The sequence below is a fragment of the Bidens hawaiensis genome, unplaced genomic scaffold (assembly GCF_021521415.1).
Source record: "Bidens hawaiensis isolate Kalapana, Puna unplaced genomic scaffold, B.hawaiensis_p1.1 tig00048273_1, whole genome shotgun sequence".
In the NCBI taxonomy this organism is placed as follows: domain Eukaryota; kingdom Viridiplantae; phylum Streptophyta; class Magnoliopsida; order Asterales; family Asteraceae; genus Bidens; species Bidens hawaiensis.
Genome location: NW_027498645.1, coordinates 23,034 through 34,592, shown reverse-complemented (window position 1 = coordinate 34,592; position 11,559 = coordinate 23,034). Strand labels below are relative to the sequence as shown.

General features: G+C 36.4%; 2 pseudogenes across 2 annotated transcripts; one reads left to right on the top strand and one right to left on the bottom strand.

Annotated features, from left to right (window-relative positions):
- Positions 1-689: 689 nt before the first annotated feature.
- On the top strand, positions 690-2,804 carry LOC143597431 (senescence-specific cysteine protease SAG39-like; annotated as a pseudogene). The gene is made up of 2 exons (XR_013146906.1): positions 690-1,826; positions 2,131-2,804. The product of XR_013146906.1 is annotated as a senescence-specific cysteine protease SAG39-like (transcript).
- Positions 2,805-2,896: 92 nt separating this feature from the next.
- Positions 2,897-9,519, bottom strand: LOC143597432 (ubiquitin-like modifier-activating enzyme atg7; annotated as a pseudogene). Its single transcript, XR_013146907.1, has 14 exons — positions 9,255-9,519; positions 8,959-9,170; positions 8,377-8,568; positions 8,239-8,293; positions 7,762-7,856; positions 7,063-7,250; positions 6,864-6,969; positions 6,644-6,788; positions 6,421-6,574; positions 6,152-6,340; positions 4,131-4,331; positions 3,876-3,991; positions 3,637-3,796; positions 2,897-3,109 (listed from the first exon to the last, which is right to left on the bottom strand). The product of XR_013146907.1 is annotated as a ubiquitin-like modifier-activating enzyme atg7 (transcript).
- Positions 9,520-11,559: the final 2,040 nt, after the last annotated feature.

The following is an 11,559-nucleotide window of genomic DNA, read 5'->3' as shown; positions in this document are numbered from 1 at the left end:
TAGGCTTTGGAATGAAAGAAAATAGTTTTGTAAAAAATTCTTGTAATTTGTAAAGTTTTATATGTATATTCTTAGCCTTGAAGAAAAAAAATCGTGCTTTTAGTATGGTGAAAATACTTATTACTATATAACATCTATTGACAGAATAAAATAGTGAGTCACATATTGGCATATTGAACACTTTGATTAGGGGTACGTATAGGTCAGATTTTGGATTAAACTGATTCCAACCCGAAGTTTTGGTTTTCTCTTTGTTTTTAAAAACATTCGGTTTTGGTTTTTCTTTTTTTAGTATGCACGGTCCAGTTATGAGTCGGTTGTGACTTGTGGGTTTTACATTTGGACTTGGAATGTTTGATCCCAATATAACGAATTCGTGCTTAAACTTATAAGTTAAAATTTTTGTTAACTATCTATTAATGAACTTTGATATGAAACTTGTGGCCCAAAATAATGAATTCGGGTCATATTTCCAATAACAAAGATTCAAACAAGTTCGGTGCAATACATGTTTGGTTTTACAGTTCGGTTCGCTTTTCTTGGAGCAGGGCATAACCGAAACCGAACCGCCAGCCATTAGTTTGGCTTGGTTATTTTGGTTTGGATTTCTCAGTTTTGTCCGGTTTTAGTGAATCATTTTTTTTTTGCTCACCTCTAACTTTAAGTGGTAAAAAAACTCCAGTTTTATATAGATATACTATGGTAAACACGTTGGACGTAATTTCGGACTCAAGTCACAAGTCGGTAAACTTGAGAGACCAATATTAACAAGTATGTCATAGTTGGTTATGTTTCCTAATTATTTTGTAATTTTAATTGGTAATGTCTTGGTAGCTAGCAAGCTAGGTTAGTCTTTATAAACTGAGTCATGGTTAGACATTATAGAGAACATGAGATGCAACCAATTAATCTAGGTTTCATCGAGAGTCAAATCGAGTTAAGGTTTGTAAAGCGTAAACCGAGTTAGGGTTTGAGACCGTAATCAATTTTTTGAGTTATATTTTCTGATTAATATGAACGAAAGTTAGTCGTTTAGTTCGTGTATGATTATCGATCTAGACTTGAAGACAAACATCTTTATAATTTAAACGTATTTTACCAATGTTAATAAAAGACACTTCATACGCCACTGCAAACTACGTACGTAGTAGGCATGCAAAGAAAGATCAAATGACAGGTTACGTTTAAACTGTCCTAACACAAACTTGAACCTTAGATTGGTTTTTCCTTTGAAACTGCAGACAAACAAGAAATCTTATATTAAGACAAAAAAATATTATATTATGATTATTATCCATCTATAAATACACTATTTAGTATTTACTCTCATGGTAACCTCCACATTATTCAATAACTTACTAAACTACATACTAAATATTATGGGTTTGTCACTCAATAGATCAATCACTCTAGGTATCATGGTGCTCATTTTTATAACGAGCGCATGTCACGTATCATCACGTCGTTCACGCGTGCTAAACGAAGAGACCATGTTACATAAACATGAACAATGGATGGCACGTTATGGGCGTGTATATAAAGATAGAATGAGCAAGAAGCGCGGTTTAAGATATTCAAGAACAATGTGGCATACATAGAAGAATTCAACTCACAAAACCAGGCTTACAAGTTGAGTGTCAATAAATTTGCTGACCAAACAAATGAAGAATTCAAAGCTGCTCGTAACAGGTTAAAGGTTTCGTCCACACGAATATTGGCTGATCAAATCACGTCATTTAGGCATGAAGATGTGCCTGATGCTCCGTCTAGCTTGGATTGGAGAACGAAGGGAGCCGTGACTCCGGTTAAGGATCAAGGTCCATGTGGTAAGCCAATCATAAATTTGTTCCATTATATATGCATACATGTATACATATATATAGCATGGCTCATGAGCCACTCAATAAATAATATATTATGTTGTACATAAAATTAAAATTAAACTATTTATTTATAAATATAATTCTAAATGTATAAAAATTAATTCTAAATAATAATTCAAATAACAAACCAGCCAATTCGAGAGCTTGAAAAACTACTCACAAAAACGGAGCTCAACCTATAGGAATAAATATATATAAATTAACATCTTAATACATATCTAATTATTATATATGCATATATAAATAGGAAGCTGTTGGGCATTTTCGACAATTGCTGCTACCGAAGGAATTAACGAAATCACTAACGGGACACTAATCTCGCTATCGGAGCAAGAGCTAATGGATTGTGACACGAACGGTGAAGACCACGGGTGTGAAGGCGGATACATGGTTAACGGATTTGAACTTATAGTTCAAAACAACGGCATAAACACCGAGGCAGCATACCCATACACAGGATCAGACGGAACTTGCAACACTAAAGAAGAAGCCATCCATGTAGCAACGATTGGCGGGTACGAAAACGTACCCTCAAACAATGAGTCAGCACTACTAAAGGCGGTGGTTATGCAACCCGTTTCGGTTGCGGTTGACGCATCTAAATTTCAAATTTTTGGAAGCGGTGTTTTGAATGGAACTTGCGGTACTGATTTAGACCATGGAGTCACAGTTGTCGGGTATGGAACTAGTGATGATGGCATGAAGTATTGGCTCGTTAAGAATTCGTGGGGGGGGGGCGGATTGGGGTGAAGCAGGGTACATCAGAATGCAAAGAGATGTTGAAGATAAAGAAGGGATGTGTGGCATTGCTATGATGGCTTCTTATCCGACTGCCTGAAGGCGGGACCCTCGTGTATAATTTATGTATAATCGAACTTTTAATCATCATGTACATATTGTTAATTAATAATAAGTGTGAACTGATTAAGAACATGATCATGAGCCCTGTGTTTGTACAATTGTCACTAAAGTTAACAATATCAACCTCTACTAAATAACCCAATAATTTACCCTGGAATAAAATGCACTAAAAAACACATTTAGAATTAGATTTCAACACAGTCATCATCATCATCATCATTATCAGTGGCCTCATCCCAGTCAAGTTCAAAAGAGTTAGCTGATTTCATCAACTCCGTTAGTCCCGTTAGATCCTCTAAACAAGTTGGATGATTGATAGCTTGCAGAACAAATTCCAGACCCCTTTCTCTATACTCTGAAACCACCTACAAATCACAGTAGTTCCAAAATCATTAAGTGTTTGCGTAAACAGTGTTGTAAAAAATCATCGACCCGTTTAACCCTTTATTTCTTTTTAAGTGTCATGACTAAAAATAAGTGTGTATTTATGCACGTTTATGCCAAAAACTAAAAGAGAAATTAGTACAACTTCAACGTAATTGTTTTACACACGTTTGTATTTTTTTTGTCGTAATTTGTATACTTTAAAAATATTAATATGCATAAAAAAATCTGGTTAAACGAGCAGTGTTCGCGTCAACCCTTGTTCATGTTCATGTGTCTAACACGATTTCCAGGTTCAAGTCATATATTCAGATTCGACCCGACAATCCATGAACACGACCCATTTAGCACCCATAAAATAAGCATAAAGAAAAAAAGTTGACTTTTGAGGTCAAAACTGTTACTTTTCAAATTCAAAATTGACAAAAATTATGTACCCAATTAAACACCAAGAATCTTTTTTGTTTTTCTATTTTAAAGAAAATATAAGTTATCTAACTCAACTCACCGTTGGGCAACAAGCGGTGCAACTATTAGAGGAATGTCCGACAAGTATCATTTGAGAAAACTGTGAGAGCGCGCCTCGGATTTGATGCGGTAATATACCAAGCGGTTGCTCATTGTCTCCACTATCCATAGAGTTGCCAAATTCGGCTTTTGCTGATATCCTATAAAAAACAAATGAGAAAAGATAATAATAAGTAAATACTTTTGATAATATAATTAAGTTTATAACCGACGCATTACCCGAGAGGATGATGCAAAATTCCAACAAACAGTTCGACTGCTAGAGCCGATGCAATAGGAGCGAGAGCGGGACGTGTCACCGTGCATTGCTGGTCCAAAGTTCGGTTAGCGGTTGACTGCATGATAATTTTTTTGACTAATTAATAAAAGATAATTCTTTATGTGTTACATATAAAATGTATACCAACTAATTATCATATACAACACAGCCAAAGTAACATTACACGTGTAAGATTAAATGAACAAGTCACATACATCAACAGGGGCAACAACGTCATTGCAAAAGTAACAACCGAGCCTCGGCTTGCTATCACTCTGTGACAACGACATATTTTCAACACCAGCTGATAATGAGTTAATGGGCTCGGTTTTTGATTCACCGGTTGCACTAAGAGGACCTGAACCGTGACGCATTACCAAGAAACTGTCGAACCCCAATGCTGCGGTTATTGTAAGCTGAAGTTGATAGTTTAAAAGTACATTAACGCCAGTATTCTTGGCGGCAGAAACCCATAAGGGCATAATGGTAATTTACTACATTACAAAAAATTCTAAGAAACTTGTTTGCAAATAGGGCTGTTCAAAAGGCACGCAGCTCGCTTGTTTGTAAATGAGCCAAGCCAAGTTTAATTGTTTAAATTAAAGCTCAAATTTTAATATATAAAATAATTATGAATTTTGTAATATATCAATTATGCATTATGTTCATGTTAAAATAATATTACTTTCTTTATATATATCAATATGTGTAAAGAACTAAAGATAAAAAATTAGTTTTTATAAAAATATAAACGAGCATGTGTAACGAGCCACTAGCTAGCTTGAGATCTCAGCTCGTTGAGATAAACGAGCCAGCCAAGCCGGATCGGTTTTTAAATGAGCCGAGACCGAGCCAAGGTAAGCTCAGCTCGTTGGCTCGTTCTTAAGAGTTTAACTAGATGGTCGGCTCGCGCGTCAGCTCGTTTAAATTAAAGCCCAAATTATATTAAAATTTTGTAGTTCAATAATTATGCATTATGTGTATGTTAAAATAATAATTTTTTTCTTTACATATATCAATATCTGTAAATATATATATTTTTTTTAAATAAAACGAGTTGTTGCTTGACGAGCCACGAGCACGCTCAGGCCTTTTACAAGCCGAACAAGATCTCAACGTTTCAACTTGTTAAGATAAATGAGCCGAGCCCGAGCTCAATCTGACTCGACACGGCTCTGTTAGGCTCGTTTACAGCCTATTTGCAGGTAAAGCCTAAGCCACTCGTTTAGGTAGCGTTTGGTATGAATGAATGAGAGACGGAATGGAATGGTCTATTATGATGGAATGAAAAGAAATGTGTTTGGTTGGTCAATGGAATGGAATCACTCATTACCATGTCCATTCCATTCCCTCCAAAACACCCCAAATTCATTCCATCCACCCCCCTTGTTTTTTTTTTCATTCCATCCCTCTTTCACACCATATCATCTCCAATACTCTCCCACCACTACTACCTATTACCTTCACACCACCACAACCACCACCACCGCCCGCCACCACCCACCACCGCCTTCGCCGCCGGCCACCACCACCGCCCGCCACCGCCACCACCACCCGCCTCCACCACCACCACCACCTACCATCGTCGTCCACCACCGCCTCTATCAACCACCCACCACCACCTACCATTGTCGCCCACCACCGCCACCACCAACCATCGCGCCCAGCCATCACCGCCGCCCGCTGCTTACTATTGCCACCACCACCACCACCTACTATCACCACCACCTGCCACCACCACCAATCGCTCCCGCCCATCACCACCGCCGCCCACCACCCACCACCCACTATCACCACCACATGCCGCCACCACCACCAATCGCTCCCGCCCATCACCACCGCCGCCCACCACCCACCATCCACTATCACCACCACATGCCGCCACCACCACCAATCGCTCCCGCCCATCACCACAACAACCACCACCGCCCGCCACCACCATCCCATCGCCACTCACTACCATTTTTATTTTATTACGACTTTTTCTAGCTTACCAAAAAATTAAAATTTAATAATTCATGTCATTCCCACATGGTAACCAAACATGTCAATGGAATGGTAATGATCAATTCCATTACCTCGTCAATTCCATTCCCTCGCTCATTTCATTCCATCGCTTATTCCATTGCCCAATACCAAACAGACCCTTAGCATAAAAAATTCTTCTTTTCGTCTTTTGACATTCATTTAACATAATAATTTACATTTTGACTTTTGAAATCGAACTCAAACTAACCTTATTAGCATTGGCACATAATAGAGTCGGAAGCCAACGACTTTCCCTCGTATCGGTCAACAAAAAAACAGCATCGTGAGACTCCACCAAATCTTGCAAACGTTTGCAGTCATCAAGCACGTTTTTCTCGTCTTTACTAGAAACAGGATGCCCGGGCATCGGTATAGACATTACTACACCTTCCGCTTCCTATAATAAATATAAATCAACAAATAAAATAAATTATATAACTAAAATATTTAAATTTTTATTAGATCAATTTAATTTACCACTGCGGGAAAAATTTTACGAAGACTTTCGGCTGCTACAACGGCTTTTTTATCACCTGACACTATCATCGAACGTATATAACGATTGTCTTAACGGATTCGACATGGCCACTTGAGCACTATCTACCAATGTTATTTTCCGCACACCCCAAGCCTAAATATAAACGTAAGATTATAAGTGCACCGTCAACAGAAGTCAACAAGAATGAAGAATGTGACTCACCATGAGCATGCGTGCCACCTGGCATCCAAGAGTCCCGGCTCCCAACAAAAGACACTTGGTACTAGACAATATGTTCAAGTTCAAAGACGGTAATGCACGCCATCTCATTAGCTTTAAATTCAAATCCGCAGCTGATATAACCCTCCTGCGTAATATAAACATTTTAATTACTTGATTCATGAATTTTAAATTATAAAAACAATTAAACCACCCGGCTGACCTAGTTGGATCCATAGAAGTAGATAAGTCAATGTGTCTCGATACTTTCTTCTTACTATTCACTTCCCATCCAATAACATTCGGCACATGCTCATCATCTTTCCATGCTAATTTAGATTATTAAAAAACAAAATCAAGTTTTGAAAAAAAATAATTATTATTATTATTTTTTTCACATGTTAGAAGAAACAATTGCATACCTTGTGAAGGTTGTATGAGCTTGACCAACAAGAGACGAACTCAAATCAGCAAAGCCGCGATTCTCACGATAGCATAAAAACTGAACCGTGTTGATATTCCATCGGGCGGAAATAAAGGCCAAATAGTTTCGAAGTGGCCATCCGGGGTTGTTTGGGCCATGATACGGGTCATAAAAGGCAAATAAAATCTGCAACCAAAATAACTGGCTTTCTAGAAAACTTTTGGAAATAAAAATAGCTATTCTTGAGTTCTATTAGTAGAGTTGTTCAAAAAGCTCGTGGCTCGCTTGAAATCAACTCGTTTGTAAACGAGCCAAGCCCAAGTCAAGGTAAGCCAGGCTCATTGGCTCACTCGTTAGGCTCGTTTTAAAAGCCCAAATATTAATATATATAAATTATAACCCAACATATATAACCCAAATTGTAATATATAAAAATTGTAAATTTTGTAGTTTATTAACTATGCATTACGTGTAAGTTAAATACTACTCTTTTTCTTTTTCAAATTATAATATGTGCAAAAATATAATATTAAATCTTCTGAAATAGTAAACGAGTTAGCTAGAGCTTTTACGATCCAAGTTTGAGCTTAGCATTTCAGCTCGTTAACATAAACAGCCAGGCCCGAGCCCAACTTGGATCGGCTCGACACGGCTCGTTTACAACCTGAGTTCTATGTTTAGAAAGACTTGTCTTCACCTTATGATCTTCATGTTGACATGCTTTAAGGTCCTTCAGGGGTCTAATGGTAGCTTGTGAATTTGAAGAAATGCAAACTAGAAAGAACGGTATGACTACAAAATTATATATTATTATATTAGTAACGTTATATGAAAAAACCGCATGCCGTTTATAAATGTAGAAACTTGAAAATTAAAGGTCAGAACATAAAGTATACTATCTAGTTAACCATATAACATAAACCGGTTACCGGCTCCAAAAACCTTTTCTTAACATGTAAAGTATATCCAGATAACCATATAACATAAAGTATGGCACAAAACAAAACAAAAGGTATTGAAAATAGTAGCGGTAAGCTACACATAACATAAAATAGAAGAAAATCATACACATGAATAAGTTAAGTACTTAACAATTTTCTATTTCAAAGAGATTGGTTGGACCGATAATCAACACACATATACACACATACACATAAAAAGTCAAAATGACTACCTGCTGTTAAACTCGACTTACGCCACTCATTACAGCATGTTGACACAGATTCAGCCTGTATGCCACGAAAGTAAGGTTGTAAATTTTAACCAAAAAAAAAACCGATTGCAAGCAAAAAAAAAAACTATATGGTCAAACCTCTTCAGCAGTAAACCATTCCGATGCAGGCTTTAAATCAACCAACGTTGCCGGAGGATCAAGAACCAAAGCAGGAAAAGCAATCGAGTAATCAAAGTGAAATCTCTTAAGGTCTGCAAACGATACAATAAGGAACCTCAAAAGCAACGAACAGTCCTCCTCTACCTTTCCCGATCTAATATCGTCCCAAATCTGGCATTCAAGATTTTGATATCACATTCATATTTCACCAATACGTAATAGCAAACAAGCGTACTCAGTCTAATCTTACTCGTAACAAAGCTATCAGTAGGGTCTGGGGAGGGTGTAACATAAGCAAACCTTACCTCTAGGGGGGTGTAAACGATCCGAGCCAAGCCAAGCCCAAGTGTTTTTTCAAGATCGGGTTCAGCTCCTTTATTATTTATTTGTGAATTTATATACATTTTTAATTATTTTTATATATTTTGAAAAAAAAAAACTTTAAACAACACAGAACGTAAACGAGCTTTATTTCAGGCTTGGGCTCGGTCATTTGCACCTTATTTTCTTACGTCTACGGTATAGTAATCCAGATAACACAAAACGTAAACATTCGTATACCTTCTTTCCTTCCGCCTTTAACAGACTCTTTTTATCAATAGCCTGATACCATTCAAATGTATTGGTATTATAAATCGTCCCGGGCACCGAACACTTATTTCTATTCCCACGGGGGTTCGGTAACTCATCACCACCCGACTCGGATGGCAAAGATTCACCAAGTAAACTTAAATGGCTTGAAACATGAGGATTAGAACAAGGTGCATAAAAACCTAAATAAAACATATACATACCATCATATTAATAACCAAAATCTTAACTTGATCATAATAAATTCATCACTAATACTAACATACCCATGATTTGAATTGGGTCTTCATTGGTTTTGAATTTGTTGAGTTTTAAAGAACATAATCCATGCCAAAAACCCTCATCAATAGAACTCTGAAAGGGTGCAAATTGAAGAACAGAGCCTTTGTTTTCACTGGACATGATGAGTTTGATAATCGAATTCGAATTTGATGTGGGTTTTGTCGATCTTGAAGATTTTGATGATAATAATAAGCAAACAAGAAACGTGTATTAGAGAAAAAGGTTTTGACTTTTTTTTAAGTCCAAAGGAATACTTAATTTTGTAATTTTAATAATTTTACTTTCTTGTGTTTAGACTCAACATCAATGTTTTCATAACCAGATCGAATAACAAACTGACCGTCTTACTGGTTCACTTGTTGAACCGGTTGGACCGGTTGAACCGAGATTAAAAACCGGATAACGAACCAACCATCTTACTGGTTCACTGTACTATACTTTTTACTTTTTCATTTTCATTTCCATGTTTCTTCACCCACTTCTTCATCTTCTCAAAAATTTTTACCCTTAAATCTAGATCTATAGTCATCAAAAATGGAATTATCAACAACCATTCCTTGACGAGCTCTTGTAGATCCGACGAGCTCAATCAAATCTGGCGAGGTCGTCGCAATTCCAGTGCATATTCCTATGTTTTCTCTCTAAATAATTCCTTAATCTTTCATATTTAGCAAATCAACACCAAAAATTCACCAATTCCCGGTCCAATCACCGATCCGGTCAACCGGTCCAACCGCAAGACCGCCGAAACCGGTCGATTTTTTCAACAACGGGCCAGGTATGCATAACCGGACTGCCACTATCACCGATTCCCGGTTCAGCCGGCCGGTCCGATCCGAACATCAAAACATTGCTCAGCACTCTTCATATTTGGAGAGCTCTGTTGTTTCCACTACGGCTATTCTATGTTGTTTTAGTTGGGTCTACGCTGGCTTCAGAGTTTAGCTTAGACGTTCCAATGAGAAATCATACCGCATGTTGTCACTTAACTGTCGTTGTTGTAACACCCCGGCTAAAGCGGAATACACCCGAGTGTGACGTACAGATTGCTCAAAACACATGTGACACTATTAAGTGACAAAAATATCATTAATTAATTTAAACATCATGTACACAAGTCTGCAACAAGAAATACAAGGAAAAATACAAAAACAATTAACAACTTGTCCATTTATTAATATAACCTAAGTTCTAGTGTCCTCATCACGGCAGCATTCTCTAAATAAGGTACCTGTAGCATATATATAAAATAATGTCAACTAAATGAATAGTTGATGAGTTCACACAAGTTTTGATATAAGTACATAAAAATCTACAATTCCATGAACAAGTGTAAATGAGCAAGTAAGGTCTTTTCCAGTTGGGATTGTGCACTAATGTACTCGGATAATAGCACAAGTAAGTGTCCTTTCCGTTGGTAACAGCCAACGTACTCGGATCGGGGGTCCTTATTCCACTCATAACATCGAGGTCATGAGTGCATAGGGGGGCGTATGATCATACTTAATGAGGAAACCATGAGCAAACAATCTTTAAGCAAGTAAGCAAATAAACACACAAGTCCATGTAATTAATTGTAGTTTGTAAATAATGAATAAACGAAATTGTAATTTGGATAAGATATATATGCTACCCCCAAAAGTAATAAAAGAGTAAAAATGGGGTGTGAGAAACTCAACTTGAAGTTGAAGACAAACTTGAAATTAAACCGAAAGCGCGTAAATGAAACCGAAGCAATTGAATGCCACGAACTAGAATTAAGAGTACAAAATTAATATTAACTAACGACTTATAAAAAGTAAATAACTCGGGTTTTCGGGGATTAGAAGTGTTGGATGTATATTTTATTATAGAGTTGGATATTATAATATGATTTTATGCATTAACGAATTTTAACGAAATTATTAATTTAATATTAGTTTACATTACGAGATTAATATCAAGTTTGAATATTTTAATATAACGGGATTTTAGCATTTTATTTTAGCATGAACGTTCACGTTTAGGATTTATAATGGTTTACGACTAGAATATATATAAGTTAAGCTAGTTTAAAGAAATTTGATGGGTTTGAGATATATAACGTTTATGAAATACGAAATTTTAGCTTGAAAATAATTGTGTTAGCGTATTATAAAGTTTAACAAAATAATAGTTATTAATATAACATTAATCGGGTTTCTAATGAAAACGAAAGTCAGGATTTTAGGTAAAAAGTGATTATCACTAATTTTATTTAACTTAACTTAATTTTATTAAATTTATAAGGAGTTTTAATTTATTTATCGA